The sequence below is a fragment of the Helianthus annuus genome, chromosome 9, assembly GCF_002127325.2.
Source record: "Helianthus annuus cultivar XRQ/B chromosome 9, HanXRQr2.0-SUNRISE, whole genome shotgun sequence".
NCBI classification, from domain to species: domain Eukaryota; kingdom Viridiplantae; phylum Streptophyta; class Magnoliopsida; order Asterales; family Asteraceae; genus Helianthus; species Helianthus annuus.
The window spans coordinates 127,610,730-127,630,128 of record NC_035441.2 but is presented as its reverse complement, the minus strand read 5'-3'; the positions used below and the strand labels follow the sequence as shown (position 1 = coordinate 127,630,128).

Below are 19,399 nucleotides of genomic sequence, written 5' to 3'. Positions count from 1 at the left end.
TCGTATAGTCGTATCAAAATACTAAAAGGAGTTAATTGCCTGGATGGTCCCTGTGGTTTCACGTTTAGTCCCCACTTTTTGGAAATAGCAGGTATGCTTCCTATAATTTGTTATTTTGTTACTCAGATAGTTTTCCATCCGGATGGAGGTTAGTTTTTTACAGTTAAGTTTGTGTGAAATAAACAAATTACCCTTAGTATTGTAATTAATATAAAAAAATTGTGTGGGGCCCACTTTTTTATTTCCCTTACCTCCCCACACCCTGCAATCTTCTCCCTTCATCCAGCCCTGCCTCTCCTCACCATCTGCATCAACAATTCGATCGCCTGGCTTAAAATCAGAGTCCAAAGGTCTGGCAAGAAGAACTGGAAGCAGCTCTGCAACAACTGACTTGATAACAGTTTTCATATTAGATATAACTGTATCACGATATACTCTCAGCACAACTCTGCAACAAAGCCTCCCCTCCGATCAACAAACTCCACTGCAAACCGCCAAAATTCATCCACTTCATCGTTGTTATCCAAATCACTCTCAGATGCAAGCACTCAAAGCTTATCTTCAATCCTCAATAATCTACATCTCTCCAATGGATCCTGGTCCGGGTGGTGGTCATCATCAACTACCGCCGTACAAATTCCTGAATTCGCTCCTCCTGTTAACAAAACCCTAGGTTTGAAACCACCAGATCTGATTTCACACGGTATGTATCTTCAATTTCCGATCATTATAACAGTTTCGAAGATATTAGGAACCATTCGAACAAGGAGAACATGGAGGATAAGGACGAGGATGCGATTAGTAGTCATGAGAGGGCAGGGGAAGCTCTGGAATCTGTTGTTATCAGCCATGGTTTGGTTTAAATTTACGCCATACTCCTCGACCCGAACCCTATTCACCTTCCAAACTCCTCTGATTCACTTTGTTCTGCACCTGCATTCAACCGGAGCTGGTCGGAATCTGTTCATCCTCGTCGGAGTCCTATTTAACGTAACCCGTAGGTATATTTTACACCCTTCTGTTCAGTTTTTATTGGGGATCAAAACCCCTAAACTTATGTCAGTGATTGTTGAATATGTTGATCGAATTTTGGATTTAGGGTTCAGGTTGGGTTTTGATGTAGGAAGATGATAAATGGCATGATTGTTTAAATATTTCGGAATACAAATGTCAGGTATGCTCCCTATGTTTAGTAAGGACAATTTAGTAATTTCACACCAACTTAGCTAACCAAACTAACTGACATTTACTCAAGGGACTTCCCGAGTAACAAAATAACAAACCATAAGGAGCATACCTACTATTTCCAAAAGATGGGGACTAAACATTAAAAAACATGAAACTAAATTGACTATCTGGGCAATTAACTCTACTAAAAGAAAAGATCATGAAAAATATACATTTTTAAACTAGATGTAACCAAATCGTAGGCGGTTAGCCTAGAAAATATTAAAGTTTGAAACAATATTTTGGCATGAACAAAGTGACCCGAAATTGTGCACTCTGCCGTGATCTTTGTCGGACGATTGTACTGATTCTCTACTCCAAGAAGATGGAATATTGAACGAGTAATTTCAACTTTAAAGTAGTTTCTCAAGGAAGGTTCTAATTTTAACATGGACAACTATCAGTTTTAGGTTTTCAGTTACAACTTCGATGACATATACAGACGGTAATTTGGACTGAAATCGTACCTTTTCTTATATCAGTATGCTGTTAGCCTGTTAGGATCTCCAGTTTATCTCATTTAAATAGAGTAATTTGATATTTTGCAGGTTTAATGTTGCTGTTCTTTTGGCCAATCTGCATGAGTGTTTGTACTTTTATCTTTATTTTTTTAAGGGTGCTACTTTCTACACTCCCCTATTTACTTTTTTCACCCCCCCTCCTCTCACATACTTACAGGTGGGGCCTGCGTGGGACCGACAGTTTTCCTCTCACAAGGGGGGGTATAATCAGGAAAGAGGGGGGGGTGCGTATAGAATGAGCCTTTTTTAAAGAAAAATGTTTGAGCGGAGTGCTACCAATGTTTGAGTGCAAAATAAGTAATGAAGAAGAAAATTGACATAACGGGATAAGGAGAGGCGGACCCCTACGGATGGATTGCCTCTTACACCCTAACTAGTTCGATCAAAATATTAAAAGAAAAGATCATGAAAAATATACTATCTTAAAAGACAAAGTCGGTGGGGTTTCCCACCGGCTTTGCCTTATCCCCTAAACTTTTACAATATTGCATTTCAAGCCCCTAAGCCTTGCTACGACCCCTCCACTTTTGGAGTAATCGATTTTAGTCTCTTATGTAACTTTACGATTCTTCTACTTTAATAATTGACATTTTTAGCCCCTAGCTTTTTACTAATTTAAATTTCCTTCGACAACATTCGTTCGTTAATTTCTTTTGTTTACCCATATACTTCTTTTACTTAAAAAAAACTATTTTTCCGTGCATATTTTTATGTACGTATCCATATAAATTTAAGGGTGTCTACGTTTAGACTAACTTTCTGGAAACGAGTTAGGTCAAGTATAACACGTTTTCGTTTAAAAAACCATTTTACGTACATATTTTTATGTATGCGTCTGTATCAATTCGAATCGGTCTACATTTGGATATACTTTTTTTAATATAATACGTTTTCTTACTTATTTTATGTACGTTTTCATAAATTCTGTTCCGAACATAGTGAAGTCAAATTGTGGTTTCTTTTTTTTTTTCAAATCTTTAATTAATCCTGTAGAATAAGTTAAGATTGTACGAGATAGATTCAATTTATTTTACGTTATGATCCAATCGCAATACTTATATAGGTTACATTGAGTTAAATCATATATGTCAAAACACACCTTTTCGTATTGTTAACGCATCACCTAACACTTGAACGAATCGATTTGATGTTTGCGATGTACTCGCGCCTTATTACTAGTCTATACTTTATAATAAAGAAACCAATAAAGGGACACTTGTCATTATTCTAGACCATCATTAATTATATATAATTATTATTTAATTTAAATTATTAAAATTTAAGAAATTATGGATAAAATTCCATAAAATATCTTATTATTTATTTATATTAATTACTACGTTAGAAATTATATCTTAATTCCTTAATTGTAGATGATTATTATTTACTTTAAATTATTAAATTTAGAGTAAAATGCACGAATAGTCCCTGTGGTTTTGTAAAATAACACATATAGTCCCCAACTTTTGGATATTACACCGGTGCTCCCTGTGGTTTTGACAATTTGTTACTCGGATAGTCCCTGGAGTGGATGGTGGTTAGTTTTCTCAGTTAAGTGGGTGTGAAATAACCTTAATGCCCTTATTATATTAAAAAATATTAAAAGATAAAGTTAACTCAAGTAGCCCTACCCCACCCCCACCCTCACCACTTACAACTCCCTCATCGATACACGCCTTCTTCGTGCATTTTACAAAAGTTGGGGACTATGGTGTTATTTTACAAAACCACATGGATTATCCGTGCATTTTACTCTTAAATTTAATATATGTTTAAAATGTAAGAACAATAATAAATACATTTATCATACTGATAAATTTATCAAAAAATAACCATCCTTTTAAGATGCAACTCACGTCCAGATATTTAAATTTTAAAGTTATATAATTTAATAATTACCGATAATGTGTACTTATCTAATTAATTTAAATTGAAACATTATTTTTTTATATAAGTTTATCTAATTGGATAATTGCTATATGCCTTATTTGGACATTTCAACATTTTTTAGAACTAATAAATTAAGACCACTATTATTTAAATAAAACTTGAGTTATTAAATGTATGTTCACATGACTGTTAAAACTCGTGAAAAAGTCGATGATACAGTCTGTATTCTAATTGATGGTTCAAATGTTTTCATATTTATAAACTTGACAAACATCACAAGTTTTGATCATACATGATACAAAATTTTGTTTGGATTTCAGAAAATCGTCTTAAAAATATCATTTTATAATTGTTAAATTTTCGTTATTAACTATTTGATTTTTTATTTACTTAACCCGTGTAATACACGGGGTATAACCTAGTTATTAAATTAAAAAAAAGATGATGAAAAATATACATTTTTAAACTAGGTACAACCAAATCGTAGGCAGTTAGCCTAGAAAATGCTAAAGTTGAAACAATATTTTGGCATGAACAAAGTGGCCGGAAATTGTGCACTCCGCCGTGATCGTTGCCGGACGATTGTACTTTCGATTCTCTCCTCCAAGACGATGGAATATTGAACGAGTAATTTCAACTTTAAAGTTGTCTCTCAAGGAAGGTTCTGATTTTAGGGTTTCTGATTTTAACATGGACAACTATCAGTTTTAGGTTTCCAGTTACAACTACGATGACATATACAGACGGTAATTTTTACTGAAATCGTACTTTTCTTATATCAGTATGCTGTTAGCCTGTTAGGATCTCCAGTTTATCTCATTTAAACAGAGTAATTTGATATTTTGCAGGTTTAATGTTGCTGTTCTTTTGGCCAATCTGCATGAGTGTTTGTTCTTTATAAATGATGTTTGCAAGTAAGTAATTTATTCACTCAACTATTGAATGATGATTTAGGTTTTATTAATACGATTTTAGCTCTTACGTATGTTTAATTTGTTAGTTTAATGTTCTGTTTTCTGCACTGCAAGTGTTCGTATAGTCTACATCTGACTTACTTTTAATATTACTTTCAGTTATTAAGTTAAAGCTGTTTTGATTTTCGGGATTCGAATTTCATATGCTGTGGCCTGTACTAAGCTGAGTTACCTAGATAATAATATGATCATGGATGTGGTAGTTACAACGCGAATTCACTTGATATACATGACAATGTTTTAATTGCACTCAAGGGAGTGATATGGTTACCGGTTAGATAATCGTCTGATTAAAATTGCAGATGGTTTAACTGCTTTAGTTACGTTGGCTGTAAGCCAAAAAAAACTTTGTGTCAGAACTATACAGTAGCACATTGCAAGCCAAATATATAAGAGAGACTCGGTTAAGAAACAGTTATCATCTAAATACTGTATGATACTGCTAAAGGCATAAGAGTCTTGAGATCTGATCAAGGAAAGTCGAATCTTTCGTAAGGGATCCCGGGACCAGATCTGGAACTGCCAGCACCACTCCTGCTGCTGGTGGGCTGAGACCTATCCTGGAGGGCCTGGATAACTGAATTTGCTGGAACTCGAGGAAGACCGAGGACCCTGTTTTTCTTAATCGGTCCTTGGGCTTCGACTAATGCTGTAATTTCAGTTTTCCAACCCTGAGATGCTTCCCCCGAGGCTTCTTTTGTCTCCAATATTTCTCGCATCTGATTCTGATGAACAACAAACAACCAAATATTAAGTGTTTGTATAATTTTCTATTGAACTTGTTAACTTCATTTACTTGTAATTTATAAAACGACTAGATCATACCCCAATCAACCGAGCCCTCTCAGACGCCCACTCCTCTGTGTTTTTGCTCTTGTGTGTCTCATCCCAGTATTGCACAACCGTAGGAGACTCACTGTACTTCTGTTCCAGATCCTAAAAAATAGAGTATAATAGAATGTTAAGTTGTTAACAGTTTAACCCTTATATTAACTATATGAATTGCTAATTTGATAAGGTTTCAGTCTTAGATATAATACTTGTTTAAACTTATAGAACGGCTTTGCCCCGGTTGTGTGGACCACTTGAAGATTTCTCCTATTCTCTGCATTAATGGCAGACTTCTTCTTAAAGGATCTGTTGCGCCAATGAGAACAGAACGACCTCCACACATCTTCGTTGAAGTATGTTGGGCACTGTTCCTGAAGTGTTGTGTTGTTTCGTTCCGCACGTATCGTAGCCCGATTCTTCTCCTCATACAGAGTCTGAGTCATTGTACGGGATACGTGCACTTTCACAACTGCGTCACCTTCAGCATCCGATACACCGGGTTGATAGCTATAGTATCTCTTTCAAAAACCAACAAATAAAGTCAAGTATAATATAAGCTTAAGTATTATTAATCGATGATAAATGTAAATTGCACAAATGAGAATGTATTTACTCGGAACATGGAAATGACAGATGGCCAAAAGGTAGTAGGCGCCTTTTTAAGTGTGAATGTTCCTACAGGCCAATTAGCGCGGATTATAGCTAACAAGGTCTTTGTAGCAGTGTTGTCAAGGATGCTGCATACACAAACAAGATAATATAGTTCAAATCATAGAGCTATTAACTGTGCCCATCTTGTCACCCCTAGTTAAAATCATAAAAAAATGTTACTCACTGTGTACTGCTAACATTTATAGGTCGAGGGACCGTAGGAGGACTCCCGTACTCTCCTTCAGAGTGACTTCTTACTCTTGTAGCTACATGAGAGTTGTATGAACTTTATTTATAAACATACTATATATTAATAAAATATATAAACAAACAAACAATTGTAGGTAAGTTGCATAAAAAACACCTGGTGGGCCCTGATCAACACCATCACGCCTGGCATGCACTCTTTGTTTTCGTTGCCGTGCCATTTCACTTCTTGGTGATGTAGTTAGATGCAAATATATGTGAATAGACAAATGTATCCCCAGAAGATGGCTCCTCTTCGAATGGTTTTGCTTAAGTGTATAAAATACAAGTTAGTAAAAGAACATTGTTCTAGTTCTACAACAAGTTTTGATAATTAAAGCATGATCATCAGCAGATCTTAATTGAACTCTAAAATAATTAGTCCTAACATTGTTTCTAACCTTTTCATTTCAAATTAGTAATATATACTATATTTTTAAATAAGTAGATCTTAATCTTACAATATGATACATTAGATTCTTACTATAAGTGTGATACATGATTCAAACTAGTAAATAATTAACTAAACTTTAAATCAACTGAATTTCAATACATACTAAAGAACTACTGTGAGTTGTATTAATTTAATAAATTATTGATTAAACATTTAAACTTTAACATCATGCACCCCCAATTTCATTTTAAACTATAAACCCTAATTTAATATCAAATTACATTACCCCCTAACTTTGATTGCAATTGGTGTAAACTAGTAGATTTAAAACTCTACGATCGTACTTTCCTGATTTCATTCACACCTTATTCTCAATTTTAATTTTAAATTAACATATAATCACATACAACAAGCGTAAAATAAACAAATGAAGATTTAGTCCATAAAAGTAAACTATAAGTTAAGAGATCGACTATCTACCTTTAGATCATTTCATTTAATCAAGAACACTACCGATTTCCCTGAAATTAAGAAAGTTCATCAAAATGGTAACACAAACCTGAGTTGGAGAGGGAATGCGAGAGATGGAATCAAAGGGGTGAGATCAACAAAATGAGCTTTGGAGAAGTCGCCTCTTAGGTCTATATTTACTTTGGACAATGATAGAGGTACTAGGGTTACACGCTATCTTTTTATATATAGGCTCTTCAATAAATGATGTCTCTTAGTTTAGTATGTTAAGTAGGCCTAGGTGTGTAATGGATCATATCTTAGATGTGATATAGTTCATTTATATAACAACATGGATTCAAATAAATGATCCAATAGTCCAAAAATCAACCCATTTAAATAGAACAATACTCAGGTCTATGTTCCCTCAATATTTATCATTTATGTATACATTGATTCATATGCGAATTGGTTTTAAATTCAAGTTGCAAAGAGTGGTTCCAAAACTAACTATTGAGGCATGTACATCCATAGTTGTCAATAGCGGCTATATCGACCACTATAGCGCGCTATGTAGCGAAGCGACCAAGTGTCGCTATTTGGGTCATAGCGACCACTAGCGCGAATAGCGACAATTAGTTTTTTTTTTTTTTTTTTATGTAAATAGCAATTAGATATAGCTATAAAATAGCTGGATTTATAGGTTTTTGTTAAATATACATGTAAAATAGCATATATACGAAGGTAGGTAGAGGATCCTGTAAAAAGTGCTCAAAGTGTGAGAAGTGTAAGAAGTGTATTATAACACTATATATAATATTATATAACACCATATAAACACCGTATAACAATATGTAACAACATATAATACCATATAACACTATGTCACACTATATATCATTATATAACAAATATAACACTATACATCTATCATAGACATGCTATCAGACAACCTATAGTGTTATATTTGTTATATAATGATATATAGTGTTACATAGTGTTATATGGTATTATATGGTGTTACATATTGTTATACGGTGTTTATATGATGTTATATAGTATTATATATAGTGTTATAATACACTTCTTACACTTCTCACACTTTAGGCCCTTTTTACACTATCCTTACCCTACGAAGGTATTTTGATATAATATACATATAAAAATTTTCAAAATTCTTTTTCTAGTGTATCGCTATATATAAATTAGCGGTCGCTATTTGTCGCTATTCGGCATTCGCTATGTGGCATATAGGTCCCTTGTCGCTATTCGCTATTAACAACTATGTGTACATCAAAAATACCTGTCAAATTTAATGAAGCTTGGCTTTAGATATGATACGTTAAATTTGTAATATGTTCTTTTAGTATTAAAAGTTATATAATAGATTTATGGTAATGTAAAAAGCATGTAAGGCGTGGTTTTTAAAAAGTGTCTCTCACGCCTGAGCTGCTGGGCGCTGGTTCTAGCGCTTCACCATGGTTGAAGCGGCGTGATTACAAGAGGGTGGTGGTTAGGCGGCGCAATGCCGGAGGTTTCGAGAGGTTGCTGCCTTCTTCCGATTGGTTTTCACTTCTGGCGAGGTTGTTTTCACGTGAGGTGCTTATGGGATAGATAGAGAGAGTGGGTGTGAGGTTTCATTGTGTTTTGATTTTCTTAAAAGAAAAGGCTTTGAGATTATAACAGTGTTCGGTAGATGTGCATGTGCGGAAAAAATAAAAATTGTTAATCATATTTTAACTATAATATATTTTGTGTTGTACATACAACTTTAGTTTATAATTAATATATAAGCATCTAGGCTGTACATATAGCTTGTTAGGTTGTAAAATGTAGTAAATATTATCTAGAGTTGGTTCATAAATATTAATGAATACCTAGCGCCTCGGCTTTCAGGACCTAAGTTCCTCAGAGCATCTTGCGCTTCGTAAAACCAAGATGTAAGGATTGATGTTTAGAAAATATTGACCCCTCATAGCGATGCTGATAGTGCGTAATCAGAAAAAATAAAATATGTCTAGTCTTTATATAGCATGATATATACATATATGTATGTGCATGGAATCAAGAGTACAACTTATTTTCATCATTAAAGCGTTGTTGTATTAGGTATTTAGTTTTTTGGTCTTGTTACAATTTGATAGGATATGTTTCCCAAAACTAGAATCAACATGCCAGTGTTATGATTCAAAAGTCGGGTTGAGTTTCGTAGAGTTTCATCAAGCAAGTACATGAGATTGATTTTGAACCTTTTCCTATTAGAAGCATTTTAAGTTGTGTATATAAATAATTAAACAAAGGTGAATTTTGATTGTGGTAAGATGTTCAAAACACATTTTCTTTTATGGATATTCATGCGAGTGAAATGGAGGGAGACCACTATCATAGGCCGGTAATATTTTTGGTGTTTTTTATGACATTAGACGATGATGCACATTTGTTAGCATGGAGACTCACGACATATTCCTTCTTTTTAGTGTTTTTCTGGGTTGTTGGGGGAAAATAGCAGATATAGTTATAAGATACTAATATGACGTGTACCTTGAGCCTTTATGTTGTTTGCTTTATTAATATCTTGATTTACCCTTCCACTAAGTTGTATGTTTTAATAAGCAAAACCTCCTTGTTCCTAATGATGCATTGCTTGACTTATTTTTTGTTTAAAAGAAGTCTCTCCCTTATTTTTTTGTTAGAACCCATTTTAAATTATCAATTCTTGTAGTTATGGCATCAAGTAACAAGACTCGCAGTCATGACTACATTTCTCCTCTCTCCATATAAGCCTAGCTGTACGTGACGTCGTGACCCATATTGTATCTTTTACGAAAGATAAAACTAATAGAAGACAATTGTAGGATGTAATTTGCCACCGTCTTATTAGATTTTTTAAATTAAAAACCTTCGTACATACTCAACAACAAAGTTAGGTGTTGAGCGCAGGTATAAACATTTAAACAATAAGATAGGTACATTATATTTAATAGTTAGTGGCTGAGAAGGATTAATTAGGTAATTAACATCCATTCCATTCCATTGTATAGCACAACCAAACCTGAGAAGCGTTTCCCAGACCATTTCAGCATTTCTGAGGTTGATTTCTTGTCCATAACAAACAATACGATTGAATTAAATTTGTCAAGGTCTTGGTTTTAAAAAGCACGCCTAGGACGCACCGAAGCCTCAGCGCCTAATGCAACCTTAGGCGCAGGATGTACATAAAGCGCAGCTGAGGCACACTTTTTTATAGAATATATAAAAAAAGTTATATAATCGTCTTGCGCCTCGCGTACAAAAAGTCCGCAGCTTTTGCGCTTTGATTTTAGACTTCGTCGCTTTTGTGCGCCTGATAGAACCCAGAAATCTAACAAACGTAGCTGATAGATTTAACTGCTGGAAACTTAAATATTATAAGATAAAAGACCCGATTCGAGATGGGTTAATCTCCAAGAACAAAGGTATAGATACCCCAATTTAGATAACATAAACATTGACAATTCTCCAAACTAGAACAAAAGATATAAATAAACATAAATAGAGATAACTGCTCCTAAACTTCAGCTACACACTTACCCACCAGCCCTAATTCTCATTAACTGCTTTCTTGACTGGGTTTGACTGGGCCCTTGACTGGGTATGGGCTGCAATTGAGTTAAGGGTCCAGTTGTGTTTATTGGGCTCTGTTGGAATCGTATCAGCGCCTCATGATTTTCAAAACCAAGGTTGAGGTCCATTCCCATTCGTTGCCCAGGATCATATCGATCAATCAATGTGGTTCGGATAGAACAGATATGGGTTCTGCACTTGATTATGCAGACCCATGAAGAACATGGTGAATACAGAAACATACACACATCAACACACTATATATTCACACATAATTTGGTACATGTGAGGGTATTTATACCCAAGTTTTTGACGGTTAAATAACTAACCGACATGACTTTTCTTAACCGACACAAACATACCGGTTGACTTTTACGACTTTGACTTTCCTAAATTACATAATAATAATAATACTAAATAAACCTTGGGATATCTTGATTAATAAACTTTCCAAGACTATTCTTTTCATTTCCATTCTAAAGATTGATTCCATCCCATTGATGGTACCGTGCCAAACATGCCTTAAGAGTCGATTACTGGAGACATGTGGTTTAAGTGGTTGACTTGAGTCGGTTAGCACAATGGCCCTGGTGTCAAACTTCTGACATCATCATGGGTCATCATTCATCTTCTTCATCAAACTTGTGTCTAGGGGTTGAACAAAAATGTGGAGTATTTGATATAGAAATTGCAGAGACATCAACCATCATCATTATCCGCCGCCAACTCTAAGTCGTGAGTAGGGTAGTTTCCTTCATGCGGTTTAAGTTGTCTTGATGCATACGCGATAACCTTCCCTCTTTGCATTAAAACACACCCTAAACCTTGATGTGAAGCATCTGAATAGACAATCAAATCTTCCGTTCCCTCTGGCAGTGTCAAAACCGGAGAACTAGACAACTTTTCTTTTAACACCATCAAAAGTACAAAGAAGAAAAACAAAACAAAATCGCAGAAGCTTATAAAAATGTGGAATATTTGAATTTTGGGATTGATGACTGTTTGCTTTGGCGTTTTTATGGTTTCAATCGTCATGACAAACTTCAAAGTTCTTTACATGTTTGATAAAATGCTTAATAGAAACTAGTTATCACCACAACTTTGTTAGTTTCAGAATTTGTGATCACATTATACCAATTGAGTTTTTTGCCACCGGGTATGTTGAAGGATTTGTCACATTCCTATCCCCCCTTGATTCATGGAAAGAGTGTTCATTTCATTATATTTTGATTTAAAATCCTCTTACCATCAAATACCTTCTAGAAGCTCGTCTCCTGACAATATGAAGGCCCTATCTCCCATTCAAAGATGTGAATAAAACCCCAAGTTACTCCATAAGTCTCTCGAATTATGCAGCCATTGATGCACTTTCAAGTTTCAAGCTATGTTGTCAAAGACGCAAGGCGCAGGCGAGGCGCATCGGCCTCGCCCGGAGCCTAGGCGCAAGGCGCAAAAAAAAGCAAAAGCGCACATAGAGAAAAAAATATAAAAAATATGTTATGCTTTGAAAATAAATAAGATTCCACATATAAAATAAAAGAACTATTATATATGCCATTTAAGGTCATGTAGGTAATAGTTAGTAGCAAAAGTTTAGGACTTATACACACGTAGTGATGCCAAAAGTTACTAGGACTTATACAAATGTTTGCGGTTACTAAAACATTTAAACGTATAGTTCATCATCAATCATCAAGACCATCATCAGAGTCATCAAAACTTCCATCAACATCAATTGGATATTCAGCTTCGGCTCGCCTCGCTGCGCCCGAGCGCCTAGGCGCGCGCCTTTTGCGCCTGAGCACCATTTTTACAAAAAAATCCCATTTTTTGCGCCTAAGCTACCACCGGGCGCTATAGGCGCGCCTCGCTGCGCCTAGGCGCGCGCCTTTTGCGCTTTTGACAACTATGGTTTCAAGTGTGTTGCATTTTGTGACAAGCCATATGTTTGGGGGTGGGGTGGGTGTATTCGTAAATGTTCATAAACGTGTGGGTTCCTTCTAGGAGTGCCTCAACGATTAAGGAAACAGTGTGCAAAAAGTGTTTACACTTCTCGGCACCACACTGATCAGAAGCGTGGTTTAAAAAAACGCGAGGCTCTCCGAGGTGGTTAGTCCTAAAAGTCGTGGTGCGAGTCACACGTTTGAAATAATTCAATAAACCTTTCATAATTTCTCTTTGGATTCAAGAACGAGTATGTGACAATTTGGAGACATTTTTGTTTTGACAATATGCATTAGTTGAAAACATATCATAGGTGTTTATTGAATATCTCTTTGGTAATTGCTTTATAATAATCGGCTTTGTAATTCCTATTTGGGTTTTTTTTGTTTGCTGGAATATCATTCATAACAAGAACAATTGTTATTTTAATAATAATATCATGATTAATCAACGGTTAAAGAGTCTTTATTGTTTCTTTTCCTCTAGGATAGGGCCTGAGTGTTGAATATAGAAAGTTGACATTGATCATCAACACTGGAGGTGCAATGACCATTGGACACAACAGGTAACTTCTATATTCAAGCCTTAATTTAGTGAGTTGATTTGTAAATGAGATCTGATTTCTAAATTAGGGTTTCATTTTGAGATATTCTGGGTTCCGGTATGATGAGTTTGGGGTCTTATTTCAACAATAATTTTGAAACGAAGCTGTTACTTTTGAACCCTGCTATTTTTATGTTCTTTATTCTTGTAGTTCTGTCTTTGTGTATTGTTTTTTTGCGTGAGTTGGTGGACAATGGTTTCTCGCTTGTTCTTTGTGGTTGTCGTCAAATGTAGTTTATGTGCATCAAGATGTCTGAAACCTGGACATCCAAATACTGGAGTACGATAGAACAAGTAGAATAAAGATGTTTGCAATTTTCATCTTGTGTGTATCTTTGTTGGTTGGTTTTATACAGCTAACCGATAAACGAAACCCAAAGTTGACCGAATCCACAGGATTTACATTTTTCATGACCATAACTTCAGTTATGCATCTAACGATCATCTGAAAATACTATGAGATTTAAATAAACCTATTAGAACAAACTATTTGGTTCAGATTGTCATGAAAGCTTGGAGATTGTAAACACTCGACTTGCTTGTTATTAAATTTTCTAGAGATATGAAGTAAATAAGCTAGTGAAAGTAAATATTCATTGGAGTGAAGCTCTAGCAACTTTAGACCATTTGCGGCCATCGTGGTGTGGTGCTAGATGACAGTGAAGTCTACAAATGACGAAGAGAGAAGGGTTGTATCAGCTAAAGACTTAACGAATGTGCTTAAAGTAGCACTGTAAGAGGGTTGTATCAGCTAAAGACTTAACGAAGGTGCTTAAAGTAGCAATGCTATATGATTTTAATGTTGGGAAATTATCTATGTACCCGTTAAAGATCTTTATGTTTTGAGTTTGCATTTTATTTATTTTAGATCATAGTTTTATAATTATTGTTTTTGTAAGGTTTTGTTGTTGCGATTTGTTGCATAATGAGCACTCGGAAAATAGTTTTCAATGGATGTGATAAAAAGAGATACGCATAGAACATGAGAGTTCTCATACATGATATACGAGAGAGATTAAATTTGACCAAAAGAAATGACTACTAAATATGTTATTATGCCGATATGCAGATGATAATATTTTTAGAACTTAGTGCAAAACTAGACATCCACGAGTGTGAATTTCTAAGATATAACATGTTTTAGACGAATATGATGAATCTTGTCTAGATGATTTATGTATTACTAGTGGGGAACCCGCGCGTTGCGGCGGAGTTGATAATATGGGTATGAATATAATGCATGCAAAACTCAATTTCAATTATATATTGTGGATAAAAACAAATAATACACACCCCAAACAGATGAATAAAGATATGATTTTATAAACCTCTAGGATGAGAGAACGGATTGAAGAGCAAGTTGTTGAGGTTGTAACGATGACAAAGTTGATGCCATGGCAGATGGTGGTAATGTTTGCTGAAGCTGCCTCGGAAGATTGATCATTCGAGTAGCGGTCTCTTCAGAAGCTAAATCTTTACCAGCAGAAAGAACCTAATACGTGAAAGTCATGGTTATTAGTAGGGCTGTTCACGAGCCGAGCCGAACCGAGCGGACCTTTGCTCGTGCTTGGCTCGTTTTCAAACCGAACCGAGCGGAGCGGCTCATTTAAAACCGAGCATCAAATCAAGCGAGCATTTTTCGAGCAGTAAAAATTTCGAGCGAGCGTCGAGCGAAATTCGAGCGATTTGGACAACCGTGTCGCCCAATTTAAATTTGCTGAAAAATAGTGACAATGTTGGGTCTCAAGTTTTTATGTCTTTAAAAACATGCACATTTCATGGCATAATATTTTTCTTATAAATAACAATGTTGTGGCTGACGAGGCGATGATCATATTGCACGAACAATTACGTTGAGAGCAGGAGACGATCGACTTAGGGTAACAACATGAAACATTGAGGCGATGAACAAACTGTCGTTTAGGTTCAGGGTTTAACTTTTAGTTTTGATTTTAAATTTTTATTAGCGTGATTGGGCTAGTACGTATAGATATAGTTGTAAATTTGTATATAGTTGACCAAAATCTAATAGATTGGTACATATAAAACTATAAATTTAATTTATATTTAAGTATATATGTATGTGTAAGTGTGTGTATATATAGGTGTATGTGTGTATATTTATGTATAATTTATATTTGTGTATATACATGTTTATAGATGTATGTGTATATGTATATATATACTAATTAAAATAATAATTCGAGCCGAACCGAGCCGATCGGACCTTTGCTCATGCTTGGCTCGTTTACAAACCGAACCGAGCAGAGCGGCTCACTTACAACCGAGCGTCAAATCGAACGAGCATTTTCCGAGCAATTTTCGAACGAGCGTCGAGCGAGCGACGAGCGGCGAGCGATTTGAACGACCCTAGTTATTAGAGAATTCTAGATGAAAAAATAAAATTAATAAAAAATTATTTGAGTGTGGATATATGTACATCTGCAAATACTCCAACTATCTTTGGAAGATACTGATGGTTAAGCCCTAACAATTCTCCATCAGACCTGAATACAATTCAATAAGAATGAAACAATTCATATTTAACGCGCTAATTAATTTTAAAGAATTTAATGGACAACTTATGTTCTCGAGTCTCGTTTGAAATTTCAGACTATACCTTTCCACCATTGAGCAAAGCTGATCATGCACAACTTTAGCCTCAATCAAGTCATCTTTTATTGGCAATCAGTTTAGCCATGCAGGAACAATCTGACCAAATAAAACAGGATTTATAACATTAGAATTATCACGTAGTTGTCCAACAAATCATACTTGCTAAAAAACATCATGTTTAAGACAGGGGCGGACCCACCCTTTGGCCAAGGTGGGCGGTCACATCCCTTGAAAAACAAAATTTAGTTACACATTTTAGACAAAAAACCCGACCGTACCCTTTGAAAATATGGTTGAACACCTCATACGCACCCCAAGCAAAAGATTTCTTGGTCCGCCACTGGTTTAAGAACATATTAATTTGATATATACGATAAAGAAAGACTAAATTACCTGAGCAACATTAATACTATCACGGTGAATTTGCAAAAAAGACTAATCCTCATCGGTCCTATCATTGCCCTAAAGTAACATCCCATATTAAAGGCATGCATCCAGACAGAATTTGCAAAACAACTATAATTGAGAAGTGAACACAAAAATATGATGAAAGTAAGAAACTCACCCACATAGGCATCAAGTACGGTAATAATTCATCAAATAAAGGCAAAAATGGAGCCTTAAAGGTCTTAAGTAGAGTACCCAAACAATCACCAACCTAGGTTTTAGAAAAAGAAAAAGAAAACATTATTTAACAGAACCTAGGTTTAAGAAAAAGAAAAATAAAAATTATTTAACAGAATAAAATGGCATAAAAGGTAAGTCAATAAAAACATACTTGATCAAAAAGTTCTTCCTCTTGCTATGATCCACTTGATCAACAAGTGCATTACACATCCCTGCAGCATGAATATTTCGTGATATAAAAGAACATTATGATAGTGTGAAACATAATGTTCATAAAAGAGAACTTCCTAGAATAAGTTCATAAAAGAGTTTTTAGGACTCTATATTACAGCACAAGTGCCTTTTGTAATATATAATCTAACTGCCTATGAAGTATAAACAACAGTAATATGCATCCAGTAAACACCATCACCCTCCTATCGCTAACAATGATTTTAAAAACATTGCGAAAACAGAGTTACGTTTAGACAAACAAAGGGTAGGCATCAGATGAGTTACACCCCCAACACAGAGTTATTGATAAAATATATATATAAACATCATTAGTAGCTCAATTTGTTGTCTCAGATTGAATGCCTTTTTCACTTTTACCATGCTTTGCTATCAACTTCACTGCAACAGTTTATGGTAAAGAGACAAAAAAATAATCAGAAGAAAACAAATACGACTACCAGCTATCATATAACTTTTGTTTCTTAAAATCGCCCAAACATGACAGGGTATACGATATGAAAAACATCAAAACAGTAAGTTTGAATCACTTAAAAGTAAGAGATACCTGGAACTACAACAGCTGAACGTCAGTCAGATGGCCGGAGGAAAGAAATCCGAACTCCTAGACGCCGCCTCCGCAACCTTCTTTTTTCATTGATTGGGAAGAAGATCCGATTGCCTTCAGAAACCACCGACCGCTTCCCTACTTCTCCCTCTCTGTCACTCCCGTTTCTCTCTCTCTTTATACCAACCACGTATAACCAGAGTAGGTTAACACTTTAATACCAATAAAAATAACCTGTACACGAACGTTCATTCATATCCGCCTCGAACATTAACTCGAGGTAAAGAAACAAACAACCGGCCACCCTTCACTCTAAACATGTTCCTTACTTCCTTTATTGTACCTGGACCGCCATTTATATGCCTATGACCCGACTACACTTGACTTTGACCCAAACGGACCTTGACCCGACTACATCTGACCTGACCAGCCTTATTACTGTTACATTTTTGTTTGCCACTTTAATTCAAACAAGCTTTTGTATGTTTATAAAATGGAGAGACGAAACATATGATAAACAACTAAAAGAAGGGTATACCGACGATGGAGAGCAAGAGGGTTTCTCCGGCGAAGCTCCGGCAATCTTCAAACATTGAGAGAGAGGGTCTTTCGAGTTGTGAAAATAAGCTCGGAATGTATCTTCCCTCGTGAATAAACACCCTGCATAAGCAAACAAATCAGGATTAAACATCAAGAAGTTGAAATTGAAGAAAGTAGATGAGAAACTGAGTTTGATACGTGAATGAAGACGGCATGAGGCAATTCTGAAACCAGTGGTGGTGAGAGAGTGTGGGTTTAGCATCTTCAATAGGGTATTGCCCCTTGAAATACTCCTTTAATCGCCATGGTAACATTTCACGAAAGTTTTAATTGAAGAAAGTTGAAAGGGTTTCAATTAATTTTAGTGTTCAGAATTGATTGGGGGTTATTTCGATTGAAGAAAGTTGAAAGGTTTTAATCTGAAATGAAATTGTATTGAATAAGTGAAGAATTTGTGTGCGACTGACAATGAATTGAGGGTAAAATTGGGAGAAAGGGACGAAAGATGAGGGAACAAGCAAGACTCTTGATGTGCCATCTTAAAATTAAGGGGTAAAATTACATATTAATCCTAAGGAGATGTATTATATAGTATTATAGATTATAGATAAAGAATATGTTAATGTATCTAACACACTCATTGTTGTTGCAACAGGATGGAGGATTTTGGTATGTATGTCGAGATTATAGCTTAAACAAATTGAATATGATTGTATACAATTTCATGAAAATGATACGAAAATATGGGCACCTAGTGAGGTAAATCTGTGAATGCATGTTCTTAGGAGTCGATGTAATTGACTCCAATGCAAGACAATAGTGATTCTCTTTGATGAAATTCTCTTTCACCAAGTTGACTAGAGTCCAAACTAAAGAAAGGTCAATCTATGAGCCAAATATGGAACTTCAGACATCAAACCAAATGGGCTATAATAATTATGAAGTAATTAAAAAAGTTGAATGACGAGTTATTTATAAGACATGTACAATAATATATGTCTCAAAATGTTCATGGTTTTATGCTGTGCGGGGAAGAGGAGCGGTGATGGGGTTTACTGCGTGAGCACAATACCGCTGGCCCCCATCGGTGTGCGGTGAACTTGTGAATTCGGGAGTAGTCACCGCGTAGGGAAGAGGAGAAAGAGGGGGTTAATGGTGAGCCTTACTTTTTTCCAACCAATCACACTTTTATTTTTTATTTAAAAATGTTTTGGTGAAGTGCTGCCAACGTATGAGTGCAAAATGAGGAGTGAAGATGAGACTTGACATTGCACGCGTTGATTGGCTGAGATGGAGAGTTTACCACCCCCATGAGGGGAGCACCCCTTACACCCTTAGGATGGTGAATACAATAGTATAAATTGATTTGTTTTAAAAGAAAAGGATGGTGAATACAATAGCATAAACTGATTTGTCTTAAAAGAAAATTGAATTTTGATGAGGATATGGTATGTGTTAGGACCTAGAGTGGAGATGAATACGTTAATTTTTTAAAAAGAATTAA

General features: G+C 35.4%; 2 long non-coding RNA genes across 6 annotated transcripts; one reads left to right on the top strand and one right to left on the bottom strand.

Annotated features, from left to right (window-relative positions):
- Nucleotides 1-4,113: 4,113 nt before the first annotated feature.
- On the top strand, nt 4,114-14,196 carry LOC110878628. Of its 2 annotated transcripts, XR_004867204.1 has the most exons (4): nt 4,114-4,384; nt 4,487-4,552; nt 13,218-13,296; nt 13,834-14,196. It is a non-coding gene; the product is annotated as an uncharacterized LOC110878628 (long non-coding RNA). The 2 variants fall into 2 exon arrangements; XR_002558113.2 differs by having other exon boundaries at nt 13,218-14,196.
- A 351-nt stretch (nt 14,197-14,547) lies between these two features.
- On the bottom strand, nt 14,548-18,338 carry LOC110878627. Of its 4 annotated transcripts, none has more exons than XR_004867208.1 (8): nt 18,094-18,338; nt 17,356-18,015; nt 16,729-16,789; nt 16,516-16,608; nt 16,344-16,412; nt 15,955-16,046; nt 15,775-15,841; nt 14,548-14,826 (listed from the first exon to the last, which is right to left on the bottom strand). It is a non-coding gene; the product is annotated as an uncharacterized LOC110878627 (long non-coding RNA). The 4 variants fall into 4 exon arrangements; XR_004867206.1 differs by lacking the exon at nt 14,548-14,826 and having other exon boundaries at nt 15,716-15,841; nt 17,356-17,530; nt 17,894-18,015; nt 18,094-18,337; XR_004867207.1 differs by lacking the exon at nt 14,548-14,826 and having other exon boundaries at nt 15,716-15,841; nt 16,729-17,189.
- Between the last annotated feature and the right edge of the window lie 1,061 nt (nt 18,339-19,399).